Source organism: Patagioenas fasciata, chromosome 1 (genome assembly GCF_037038585.1).
Source record: "Patagioenas fasciata isolate bPatFas1 chromosome 1, bPatFas1.hap1, whole genome shotgun sequence".
Classification (NCBI taxonomy): Eukaryota; Metazoa; Chordata; class Aves; order Columbiformes; family Columbidae; genus Patagioenas; species Patagioenas fasciata.
Window position 1 is genome coordinate 188,558,736 of NC_092520.1, and position 13,779 is coordinate 188,572,514.

At 41.2% G+C, this 13,779-nt stretch overlaps 1 long non-coding RNA gene across 2 annotated transcripts; it reads right to left on the reverse strand.

Moving 5' to 3' along the window:
• Positions 1-4,290: 4,290 nt before the first annotated feature.
• Positions 4,291-12,991, reverse strand: LOC139826920 (uncharacterized). 2 transcript variants are annotated; one of them, XR_011737030.1, is made up of 4 exons: positions 12,903-12,991; positions 7,457-7,527; positions 5,120-5,279; positions 4,291-4,471 (listed from the first exon to the last, which is right to left on the reverse strand). It is a non-coding gene; the product is annotated as an uncharacterized lncRNA (long non-coding RNA). The 2 variants fall into 2 exon arrangements; XR_011737031.1 differs by lacking the exon at positions 12,903-12,991 and adding an exon at positions 10,398-10,490.
• Positions 12,992-13,779: the final 788 nt, after the last annotated feature.

Here is a 13,779-nt window from a genome sequence, read left to right on the forward strand (position 1 = left end):
TACACACAGCAGCAGATCTTCAGCTGACTTAGACTGGCATCCTTCCCTCCGCATGAATATTAACAGTGGCTGTGGCCCATGGTCAAAAAATTGCATAATAGATACCCTGCACAACAGCCAAGAGATTAAAAAAATAGGGAGGAATATCCTCACCCCACAGAATTTTTCCTGTTGATTTCACACAAACATTTTTAGCGGACTATTAACCAATTGAAATGATTTGCCTATATTAACGAAGATTTTCAATACATCCAACAATATTAAAGGTTTCTAAAAAAACAAGGAAAATGGTACACTGTACCACAGGGTTGCTAAGGGTTTGCATACTGCAAATTTTCTGTCTCTCGCATTAAATTCAGTCATGAAGGACAGACCTAAATGCCTTATGCAAACAAATGAAGAGGAACGGTACTTCCCAGTTTTTGTTAGGCGGGCAGAAGCAGTACAGGTGAGCAACTGCAAAAGGGCATCAAAATAATTTTAAACCTAAACATGAAACTCTTCCTTCAGAAATGTCATTTCTGGAATTCAGCCATAACACTATATCACAGGAAAAGGTCAAAGCAGATAAATGAAATACAAATCCTAATGGGTTTTTTATTCACTAAACAAAACATTTATTCTTGAGAAATTCCAATTTCCATTGTTTTTAACAAATAGGTCATGAACTGAGTATTCCGAGCATCGAAGAAAGACAGAGGAAATCTCAGGGTTTTGCCAGACCGATTAGTAAAAACAGTTACAAGAAACTGTGATCTCACAGACAGTGGGGAGAATTCAGAGCAGCTTGACTGACTCGGCAGACACAAGTGCAGACATCAGTTGCTCACCCTGGAACTGGAACCGTGTGCTCTGACATTAAACCTGAATTTACCTTCTGAAATCCCCATCCACCTGCTAACGCCCAGGGTGTAGCCACTTCCAATGAGGATGCTGACAGACTCTTTTTGCTGATGAAGGTCGAGCGCTTGTGGCCACTCCATGACCTGCTGAGGGACAGAAAGACGAGGTTTCTCTTCCGCAAGGAACCCTGCTTGCCTGGCGGGTGTCACTGTTCTCTTCGGTGCTTTCCTCTCCAGAGCTGGCTGCCTCCTGAGGACACACCAGGCCTGGGGGGACAATGAGCGAGAGCAAATCCCAGCCGGGTCAGCGTGGGGAGACCCTCCCCAGTGAACAGAAACCAGGTGCCGTCCAGCACTCTGTCACACAGAGCGCGCTGGGCTTTTAGTTTTCCAGTCGTTAGTTTATTTGGGGTTAGGGGGAGGAGGAGAGGCACTTTCAGATTCCTTTTCCCCCTGTTGTCAGCTCATCCCTTCCTCCCTGGCTCTGGGGTTGGCACAGAAAGCCTCAGGGCAGCAGAACAACCTGCCGGGGCTGCAGCTTTACGAGGCTTCTGAGTTCAACAAAGGAGCATGGTTGTATTTAGGAATTTCAATGAATACAGCCAGAAAATGTAGGTTGGACTCGATAGGATTTCGTTTGCACAATCCAAGGTGGAACACCGAAGAAGGGTGATTTGCACTTCTCTCTTTTAGCAGTAAGCACTTTGCCACAGCCTGGCACTGCCAGGAGGTTCATTAGTATCTGCTGAACGTCTTCTCACGTTCCCTACAGTGGTTTAAGAGGGAAGTGATCCTCGCTCAGGCCTCTGGGGCCCTGTGTGTTTCTACAAACTCTATGTATTAACACTTGCCAGAGTTCTAATCACCAAGTGCACGTTTAGCCCCTCTCTGGTATAAATGACAGCTGAATGTCCTCCTTTAGGATGTGAAAAGTGCTATTGCCAAAAACTTTAGGGTGCATGACCAAACATGGGCACCTCAGCTGCCATGAGGTTGCAGCTCACTGGGGCAGCTGGCATGCTTTGCAAGTGCAACAAAGCCGAACACGAACGCTAAAAATACAGTTTGAGCTTTAATTAGGAAGGAAAAAAGGCCCTCAGACAACAATGGTATATTCTCTATCTTTTGTGCAGCTCTGAAAAATATAAAGGCAATTTAATAAAGCCAGTGGAGCTGCAGCCTGTGGAGCTCGTGGTGCAGAATTCATGGCAAACACATGCAATGGTGTCACAGCACGTGTACCCTGGCCAGCAGGTGGGACATCACAAGAAATGAGTCACATCCAACTCCAATTGTATGCTAATGGTTTTCTTAAGAAAAGCTCGCTCTTAGAGTGGTTACTGCTCCAGGAAGAACAACTATCTTCACAAGTCAAAAACGCTCTCACCATGTGACTTTTGCATTTTGTAGATAAATGTAATTGCGTAAATAACCATTCATTTTCAGTTACTGGAAATGTATTGATCAAAATTAGCTTGTCTGTTAAACTAGCAGCCATGCCCGTGTCAGATGCCTGTCACCTGGCCGCAAGAGCCATAACAGCATTCGAAGGATTTCCCTCTCAGGTCAATGACTCAGTAATTGTAAAAACATTCCAGTGTCGCTTGTGTCCGCTGTACACGTCTGAAGCACCCAACTGTTGCAGATACTGGCAGAACTTTTGAACAGCAGCTCTGAATCAGATGGGACGAGGGCAAAAGTTGGTCAGGCCCGTGCCAGTCCCCATGAACCTTGAATCCTGTCACTGAAATGATGAGAACAAACTCACCTCATTGACAAATGTAAACGTGAGCCGCCGTATGAAATGCAGGTAAATACAGGGCAGATATGGGTAAATACAAGCCAGGACTACTTCCACTTCTTTTTGTGAATATTAAGTTTATTTGAAAATAACCTAGAAAAATATATGTACATCTGCAACAATGAAAAAAAATACATTTTCTAGGTATTTTGATATTAATTTATAGCACCAGGGCTTTCTTAAGACCATCACAAAAATACAAAGTAAATTATTTTAAAATATGTTTGAGTCTATGTTATTTATCTAGAAGAGTGGATGCCTCCAAAATAGATCTGACAGCCTATTTGGATAAATGAACGGAATTCTCTTCTATTGGCCATTCTGAACATCTTGAATAGGTTTTGTTTCTTCTCAAAACTGAGTTGGCTGGGGAAGAGTCCAGGGAAAATTATTTTGGATTATTTGGCAGTAATTACAGAATTCTCTGCAGTACTTGAGGGCTCTTCTGTCCACCAGAACTGATTTACCAACTACTTAATTTTCTTCGTGTCTCTAATACCTTCACACTATCAGAAAGCATCATGTTATGGAGGTTATGCGTGCAAATATGTACACAGTATTATTTTCCGCAAACAATCCTGAATAGGAAGAAAATGTCTGGATGGTGATGACCAATATAAACAAATCCTTATCTCTGTGCTGAACAAATCATTGTCAACACAACACTTTTCCCATGCACCCCATTCCAAAGTTCCTCTAGTACTTACCACCACTGCATTAAAATTTATGTAGTTCTATATTTTACTGTATAAAACCTTGAATAGTGTTAAAATAGTAACTTCATTGCAGGGAAATTGGTGGCCATGAAGTTTAATGGCCAGTAACAAATGTCCTTCCTTAATGAAATGCTTGGTTTAGATCATATTTGTCATACTGTACTTATGCGCTAGTCTGCCAAGCAGATATTATAAACCAGACTCATTCATAATGTACAACATACACGAGCAACACTCTGGTATTTTCAACCTGAATTGAGATATTACCAAAGTCTCATTTCAGTGAAAACACACACAAAAACCCCTTCCTTTACCACTTGAATGAGAATACAGAAACTTTGTCCATCATTCATACATGAAGCCACAATCAGGAAATTAGAGACTGCAATGAGATCAAAGGATTTTACTGCTCAAGGGACCCAATGCTATTTTTTACAAGTTTAATATCACTGCTCCCTACTCCCTTACTTAGTTATATACTACCCCTAACAGCTAGGTCAAATTTTATGAGGAGCACTTCTGAAAGCTGGAAGAGCTTTCTCTGGAAGGAAGCCATCTGTTTGAAGCATTCAGCTCCCTCAAGATCTGAAATGCTTCCCAGTGTTTTTTCACTTCCCAGATGTACCACAAGTTCCAAATATCTAAGCATAAAGTGACAGACTGGAAGAGCTGCAAGGGAACTTCAGTTTAGTGGCAAAGCACAGCTGAGGGGTAAGCTGTGCCCCTCAAATATAGGGGATCTGAGCAAGAAGCGCTCCTGCTTTGGCTTATCTATGTTTTGCAATGCCAGTGTTGTATTTTTCTTGTATGTGAAAAGTATCCACAACTTCAGATGCTCGTGTTGCAGAGTGGCTTTTCTTTACAGATTGAATATATAATACATCGTCCCACAGAGCCAAGCTACACTAGAGAATATGAAAGATGTTCCTCAGTCTACAATAATTTATGCTTCAAGACAAGGGAAAACTGATAAAAGGCTGTTGAAAGAGAGGCAAATCCATCCTACCTCTGTGATCAGCTGAGATACCATCAGTACATTGTCCAACATGAAGGTATTATCCAGTAACAGGGACCACAGCACACAGCTCAAAAATCAATCACTCTGAGGAGGACTGGTTAAGGAAATTAATACCAAAATTGCTTGTGATTAGGAAATACTGAAGAGAATACTGGGAGAATTCTCTATTAGAAATACCATCATAAAAGCCTCCTTGTTTCCTTTCTTGATGCTTCTAATCAAACCCTCCTCTATTTAAACAGCTAGTGACAATTTCAGCCTGCTATGATAACACCTAACAACAAGGCCTGAAGAGGAAAGCTGACTGAAGAATCAGTAGAAAGAACCAATTCTGGAGTTTTCCTTTGTAACTACTGTAAGAAGGAGTACAATTAATAGTACTGCCCAGTTTGGAAAGAGTGCTTTTCTTCAATAAATTTGAAAGCACTCGCACAGAAGTATAGGGCTGGAAGAATTGTCAGGAGATCATTTGGTGCATCCCATGTCACTAAGAAAGGGTGGATGCACCTAAACTGCCTTGGCAATTCTTTGTCTAATGCTTTTTCTTTAAAAAAATAAAACACCACACCATGACACCCACCCCCCTTTTTTGTCCCAACACTGGCTACATAGCCAACAAATGACTGTCATGTTATTAAAAGAAAACTTTTAACCAAAGCTGTCCCACCTTAACTGTCTCTCTTCTAAGCTATAAAGTTTTCTTCAACTTTTACTCATATCCTTTATTTTCTAAACATCTTACCTTTCTTCTTGTAGGTTCTTCCCAGTCTACCAACATTTCTTAAGTATAGCGTGAAAGATGAACTCAGTACTCTCAAACTGTCCCACTTCGCAGAGTGATTACATCAGCAGCTCTGTTGCTCATGGCTAAAAAAAGCCACCAGTGATACAATCCAAGCAGTCTGGAAATGCAAGGAACTACAGTACATGACATGCCTAGAGGTTCTGTTCACAAACAGATGTAGACTGAGAACTATGGCTCTCGGTGTGAACAAGGCAAATTAATAACTTGTTTGAGGATCTTTCTGGTTGTACAAGTTAGATGGGTCTGTAGTTCTCTTAGTCGTCTTTTTTTTAAGCATATATCCTACATTTATCCTGGGACAATGTCCCTTCCCTAACTAATTCTTTTGTGATTACCTTAGTTGAAGCCGTGCAGGCAGGACAGCTGCCTCGCTGGGAGGACAGCTTCCACTCCAAGAGCTACAGCAAAGCCGGGAGCAGGGACTCAGTTACCTGGAACCCAAATCCTTTAATCCCTTAGCCCACATTACTCGATCAAATTCACTTAAATGAAAGATAATTCTTCATATTTTTGAATGCATATGTATTCTGATGTTTCACACACACTTTGTCTCTATTTTAACTAACTTGGATCACTTAAATTTTAATAACTTGAATAATCCAGCCAGGCAGTGCTTCTAAGCCAAGTGCTATAAAGCGAAGAATTTCTTGAGCATTTATTCATGAGATGGGTCAGGCAGAAACCAGGCCAAATGCAGGGAGCAGAGCAAACCCAAGAGCACAAAAGAGACACTGTGCGTGGTGTAGTAGGATGTTACGATATTTGGAAAGATGGAAACATCAGACTTCATCAGGTGGGCGAGGGATGCAGAGGAACCCCCCTCAAACTGGTAAGAGAGGATGATATTTCTTCTGCAGTGCTTATACACTCACTGGTAATGGCTCATAGTGCACAAAGGCTGGCACGGCAGCCAAAACTCACACATGCACTCATTGAACGTCAGCTCCCTCTACTGTAAATACATCGGTATATGTTACTCTGCCACCCCACCGCCTCCCGAAACGATCAGTTTTGATAAAAGTACTACTCTGGAGCCCTCTGACTAAGATCACTGGAAAAATGCATCCTGCAGAACAGACAGACAGAGAGACAGCATGGATTTTCTTTTCGGTTCTTGTGGTTATGGTAACTGGGTTTTCAATCTTCTTGTACGCAGCAAATATCCATCTCTAGTTTGTCTCAAACTAGAATAAATTTCATGATCTTAATCTAATATCCTACAAACAACTGTAGACTACAGTCTACAGAGCAGTCTGCTGCAGTAACTGCAGTCTTGCTTTTATTAGTCACAATATTCATTTCTGACAGAAAACGTAATGGTGTGGACCCTAAGCTCTGCTGATCCTTATCCTACTAACGATGTTTTGTCTTCCTGAAAAGGTTAAAAATCTGACAAGTCTCAATAGCTGGTGGCTGTGCCCATCCATACTGAGGGCTATTCTTAGTTCCAGAAGAAATCAGAGATGTTTGCAGCACAGCTCAGTAACACAGTTCCATTAACTGATAAGATTTATTCAAAAGTATGACTCAAAAGGACAGAAATTGTTGCTCAGTCCAGACTGAATTCAATTAATACTTTGAGCCCAAAAATAAGAGAGGCTGGCTTTTTTCAGAGAAAGGAAAATATCTTTTTTGTTTTAAAATTTACCTTATTGTGTTTAGTGTTAGACTAAACAAAAGTTCCATTTCAGATTAAACCAGTGCTCATGATTGCACTTGGCATGAAACCCAATTAAATGATCAAAGTACCAATAGTCAGCCAAGAGATCAAGGAAGATGAGGACACCAGAGAGGCTCTGGTACTTGCCCAAGAATGGATAGACAGAGCTGCTAGTGAAATTTTAACATAATGGAAAGCACAGACATTAGATCAGAAAGCATCTAGACACCTGGAGAAGTGATCAATAGCCTATCCATGAAAATGGCCCATTTATTGATTGTAAAAAAGGAGCAGGAAGATGTCAAAGTCACAAGACAGGGATGTAGAGCTGAGTGTTGAGATTCTCATTTGTCTGAATGTTGAAGAACAGAGGGAAGAAAGAAGATGAAAGAGAGGGAAGGGATGGAAATATGAACAAGAAAGGTCAGCTCAAAGGACAAAGAAGTATCAAGGGAATGGGTTGAAAGCACTGGAAGTATTGAGCTAGCAAGTATCCCCAAGTAAGGAACCTGAGAGACAGACAGAGCTGCCCAAGACATCTGGAGCGAGGGGAGGGAGGCCAGACACCCGTTTGCCCCACACACATGGGTTGCAGAGATTTCCGAATCCCTCACCTTCTTGCAGTATCATCTGCTGCTGTACAGAGGGTCACATCTCATCCTTAGCCATGGGCCCTCTACAGTCCCTGAAGACAGATAATGAGAGAAAAGGGATGAAAAGCAGGAAGTGAGTTTGATCAATTTACTGTTGACTTTGTACCTTTCCTTTGATAGGAATAGAATAGTCAAAGCAAATAAAGCTGCTTTGAAATAGGAATTGACAGGACAAAATATAGCAAGTACATGAGAGGAACTTTATCAGAATTATGGCAACTCATTAATCTGTATCACAGTAATAATGTTACTTTAAAGTTAACACCAATATTTCAAAGCAGAAGGTCCTCTGGATCTCTAACAACTCACTGCAAACCCTTTACAGCTAATCAGTATCATTGCTTCAAAAGAAATTAAACTGTCTCCACCCAGTAACTCTACTGGCATTTGATCTACAATTGGCTTGAAGTTAAAAATTAATTACCCTTCCAACATATTGATTACACGACTATAAACATAAAAGCAGCAGCCCAGAACAATGTACACTGACCCTCTGTTGAAACGGCATGTTTGTTTTCAAAAGGAAGCTAATTAAGACAAGCTCCTAGAATAGGAGACAGCACTAAAACTAAAACCAACAGTGCCATCTAGTGCAGCCCTGCATTCAGAGAGGGCCACACAGAAACACATCATTTATTTTAGCTATTTCCTAAAGCTAACGAAAAAGGGCTGATAAAGCGCTGTCACACTCCATATGTCTGAAGCCCCAAGTCTTACCGTAAGGGATACATGACTTCCAGAAGAAGAAAGTCTTACATTATATTTACATTTGTATAATTAATAAAGATAAATCTACTTAATGAGTAGATTTAACTACTAACTGTGAATTGACTGAAATAAATAAAAGTTCGACACTGACAGTAATTCTCTGTCTTCTAAACTGTTCTGTTTCGAAACAGCTACACTAGAACATCTCTTATTGTTTTTAGATGGTATCTTTATCAAATGCACTAAAATACATTAGATAAGAATCTCTGGTTATCTTTTATGGTTTTTATTAGATATATATGTATACACACCGGTGATCAAAAATAGAAAGCAAAAAAGGATGGTATGATTCTTTTTATAGTGTATTATCTGTTTAGGATTGACTAAATATGCCGCTTGCTAATGGATACCGATCATTTTTATGAGGAAAATGTAAGTCATTAACGTTTTTCGCCATATGTCACTGGCAAAGCATGTAGGGCTTCCTTCTAAACCTTCTTCCCTAGAAGGGCCAGGGTCCAACCCACGTGAGGAGCCCTTGCAGAAGTCACAATTCCACAGAATTGCTCCCCCACTTTGTTGCCACCCATTTTTATCCTTCTCTCTGTCTGCTTTAATGTCCTCTATTATTAAATTTTCCCTTTCACGAACACTGACTGCTGACTTGGATTCCTTTTCCCAAAACTCTTGTAGAGTCTTCCCACTGTATCTAGTATCATACTTGGTTCTCTACCGTAGATTAATGTACATTCATTGTCAGCACTTGTCTTAAAATACAAAAGGGAGCCTAAGATAAAGGCTGTATACCCTGCAGCGGGAAAAGAAAGATCACAGTCTTGATGCCAATTGCCTCAGATTCCTTTTTACCCCAAGGACTCATATTTCACCAAGGTCTTTCGCACCCATAGCCTGGCATCACTAATTTTTAATGCATACAAAATAGTGTTAGGCACGTCTCAGATGACACTGGGTGCAGAGATGTGCCCAGCACACACAGAAGTCAAGCACATATCCTTCAGATTTTGCAGCTTAGTCAAGACTGAAATTCCTCTGTCTTCTTCATCAGCTCCTGCCCTGACAGCAGAGGAACTAGTCCATCCATGCTCACAGGAACAGCTTCACTATTTGTTTCAGTTTCCGTTTTGTTTCGCTTGGCTAACAGGAACTCCCATAAATGTTAAAACAAAACCCTTGGGCTGACACAGACCTGGCCTGTTCCCTGATCCGCTCCCCTCCACCCTGCACCATGGGCAGGACTAGGCCCACCCCATCACCCCTCCCACCCGTGGCCATCTGCGGGGCTGATCACCAGCAACACCAGTTCCTCCACCACACACACCACAAAAACCCAGCTTTACCAAGTTAAGAGGGCTGGAACAGACTTTCGTGACTAGATGGAGGGTTTATTACCAGCCCGTTTGAAAAATCATTCCGTGTAATACAGCCCATGAAGAATTACAAGGCGTATTGCACAGAAACCGCAAAGGGCAACATGCTGTATGGAAAAAAAAAAAAATGACATGAGATCTGCTTCCCCCTGCTCCCCACCCTCACATTTTCCCACTCCTTTGCTAGGTCTTCTCTTCCCTGACTCACACAAGTCCCAGCACACAAGGCAGGGAGCAATGGTTGCAGCACCAACATAATGTGACCCAGAGCAAAGATTGTGACTAAAAGGAACGTATGGCCAAACCCAGAAACAAGTAGCAATGAGGAGCTAAAAACTACCAGAAATTAGTACATACAGGTCCAACCATCACGTTCTACACAAGGGAACAGCCGAATAACCACATCCAGCGCTGTGTGAGGACACAGGTCACATGAGCAAGCTGGGCTCAGTTACGGCAGGGCTACAAATAAGCCCAAGCAGGTTTAGAAATAGTTTTTTATGTCAATACATCAGCAAGCAGCACACAGAACGGTGGTCCACCTGTGTCTCACCACCTCCTACCTATTATAATTCCTTTTACGGCTTTCATAAGTAATCAAACTCTCACATCCTGCCACCACTGAATTTTCAAGAAAACTCTGTCTTCTCCTGTGTTGTACTTGAAGCATCTATGAAGGTTCCTTGCTGGTCTTCTTTTCCTCTTTCTCTAAAAATGACTTTTTACTTGAAGGCCAGAAAAATTTGAAAAACAATCATGAGAATACAGACCCTCTCCATCACACCGGATGGTGTTACTTTACATACCTGGATACCCCACTTCCGTTTGTACCTCTTCATCACCTCATCCTACTCATCACAACAGGGACAAGACTCCTTTTTTTGCTGTGTATCCTGATCCAACATGAGAGACTAAAACTGTAAGTTTAGAATCTTCTGGTGAGGAAGGAAGTGGAGCATAGTATTGCAAAAATTACTCCCACAGATTGCAAAAGCCTGAGTTCACCATCTGGAAAGTACCTGAGGCTTTCAATCAGACTAATGATCCGCATCAGTCAGGGATATCATTACAACAGCAGCAACAAGAGTTAGGCACAGATTCATAGCAAATGCAGATCTCCAGAAGTTAGAAAACTGGTTAAAGTACATGTGCAATAAAACTTTGCTCCCTTTCCAGAAGCAAAATCATTTTCTTTGATTCAAAACAGTTCCTCTAGATATTGAAATTCTGTAGTGAGTCATTAATTACCACCAAAATACAGTTCTGGTTTTAATGTCTTCCACTCCCAATTAGTTCACACACAGTGTTTGCTAAAGAGCCAGAAAGAGGAAAACAGCAGCATTTTTCTTCAGAGTAAGCATAATGTTTTACTCCTCTGGGTGTTTCTTGAACATGAAGAAATGAAAGCAGTATAATCTGACCCTTAATCTTTGTGTTACTTTTGTTCTGAGTTGTCCTTCCTAACCAAAAGATTACTTCTTTGGGGCCATTACGGTGGGATGTATTTCCTCTGGTTTTGCATCAGACTTCTGTCAGTTGTCTTTCATGCCAGTTAAGGCAGAGTTTGACCCACTATCCTTACATCCCAATTTACTGCAACAACAACAAAAAACAAACAACAAAAAAATCTTTTTACAGACTTCACGGGAACAGACTGAATTATTAACCTCATCAAAATCCCATTCCCATAATCAACAGTGAAAATGCTTAGGGAAGAGGGGAGGATTTCTTCCTTGTAAACCACTGAATAAAGAGGTGTCAATATGAAGCTGACCACGGCGGAGTACAAAACAAGCATGAAATACAATAGAAAATTCATGCATTTAGCTTGTTATGCTTCTGATATGAATTTTTCTCTTTGCAATAGACCTCCATGCCATTATATAACCAAATTTAATGTAAAAATGAAGCCCCAGAATAGGAAAATTGGGGTTTTTTAAGTCAAACAAGATAAGTACTATCTTGAAATAATGTACACACATGTAAAATGTGGCATTCCCCGTGACAGACACACTGCCCATTTGCCTGTAACCTCCTTCCTCAATTCTCGATCATTTAATCTTATCTGAAAAGGTCCATGGTCACCATCAACCTGAGAACCCACCTGAGTGAAATCCTGGCTTTCTTGTAGCCAGAGACCTATGAATTCCTAGAGCACCAGGAAATTGAGAACAATGCAACTATTACAGTCATATATAGAACTACTTGTGCTAAAGGAGAATGGTAAGATAAATTCCGCAGTTGTTTTTACATCTAAGGTGGTTTCACTGCATCCCTGTGCAGAGACAAAAACTGACAGGTCTGCCAAGGACTCAGATCTTGAGCTCTAAGGCCACAACTGAGTTTTGCAGGACAGGGTTTACATGACTGCTATAGTCTTCCATTAAACAGTGCAAAGAAAAAAAACAACTCTTTTAATAGAGTAATGTGATTTTATCAATACACAACGTGGCAACTTGTTTCAAAAGTAAATGACTGAAGTTATGTTCCCACATCAACATTCAGACACTGTCCTAATTTCCACAACTGTTTAGCATTCAGGACTTTTACCAAGGTCAGAAGAAAGCGTACTCAAGTAAAAATTTTGTGCACCATTCAGGAGCCAAACCATCTTCCTCCCATTTCTTCTAGTAGATGACACAAGATCAAAAATTAAGCACCCACATCACCGTTTAGCAGCATGAAGTACCACTGCTTCTGAGGCATTTTTCTCTGCACAGGCACAAAAATTCTCAGCCCTTCAGTCCCATCTGCTTGTATAGTTTATTGAGATTTTATCTTCATAAGACATTCTGTTCTACAGAGAGCAAAAGAAAACGGAATTTGGACTCCTCCAGTGACTCTCAACTTCATTAAACAAATCAGCACATTTGCCATTTCCTATTGTAAAATAAAATTGCCAAACAATGTCCCTTTCAAAATGAAAGTAAATAAATCCAGCTAGAAGACTACACTTTCCTTTTCCAGAAAGGGATAACTAAAAATATAAACAGGAACCAGGCTCAGTGAGAGGGAAGGAAAGGAATTTTTGTGTTTTCATATGGAGCTTTTAAAAATCAGTTAGCTGCTCTGCTCCTGCAAGTTAATGCTCTGTTCCTGTAACAAGTTAATAGCTGGGGAAAGCAGTGCTCCAGCTCTTTTCCTTTTCCCAGTTCTATTTGCTTTCTCCTAACACCACTGCTACATTTTCCCCGTCTTCTCTTCCCAACCTATCCTGGTACAGTGCAAAGGCAAATAAATGTCGTACACCAGAGAAGAGCTTGACTGGTTCAGGCTGGAGAAGTCTCAGAGCTGTTATAAGGCATACTTACCTTAAAGGCCCTCTTCAGCCATTATGGGGTGCAGAACCCTTACATTTTGATTCTCCTCCACTTCCTAATCCTAACCTCTGTTATTCTTAATCCTGCTCTCTCTCTGTATTATCAATAACTGCTGATACAGCATTCCTGACGTCCAAGTAGGAGCTGCAATAGAGGCAGTACAGCAATACAGCGCTGTGGCTACGAAGTCCTTTGTGGACAAGTGTGTGATTTACCTCCCTGAGTACAGGTTCCCCAAGGCACACAGAGCAAGTGCAGAGCTTTCTCCCTTCTCTTGGCCTTGGAACTCCAGCTGTACTTTGTGTTTTTCCCTTAGCCCTTGTCCCCCTTCCTTGGTCCATCACCTTCTTACCCTTTAATCTTCTAACACTGAGAGGGGATTTGGCTGTTATAACGCAGGCATCTAATATTTAGACAGCTGGGTCTCAACCAGCCACCTCATTACGGCAAATAATCTTCTCCTAAGACAGACATCCCAACTAGGTCAGATGAATCTCACCCTTGAAGTGCTTGTTTCTCCCTGTTGATGTAATGGGAGCCAAGGGTCACCAGCTGATGAGACTCGAATGTTTATAAATTATCAAAAATATTCCCCAAGTAATCCCATTTGAAATACTCTCCTAAACTTTTCCACAGAAATTCTAGCTGACCCTGGTCTTCCCTGTTTAATTAATACCCACTCTAACCTCAGTAATGTCCCTGGTGCTTTTTCTTCACTCCCTTTTAAAAGCCAGATCTGCTTCTGCACTCGTCACTGGATCCAGTTCATTGTGCTCCAGCTACACTCGCTCTTCTTTGGCTCTTCCATGGAGCCACTTCCATTCTCACTTGAGTTTCTCTCCATCTGTTGCTGAACAGGAAAACCTGG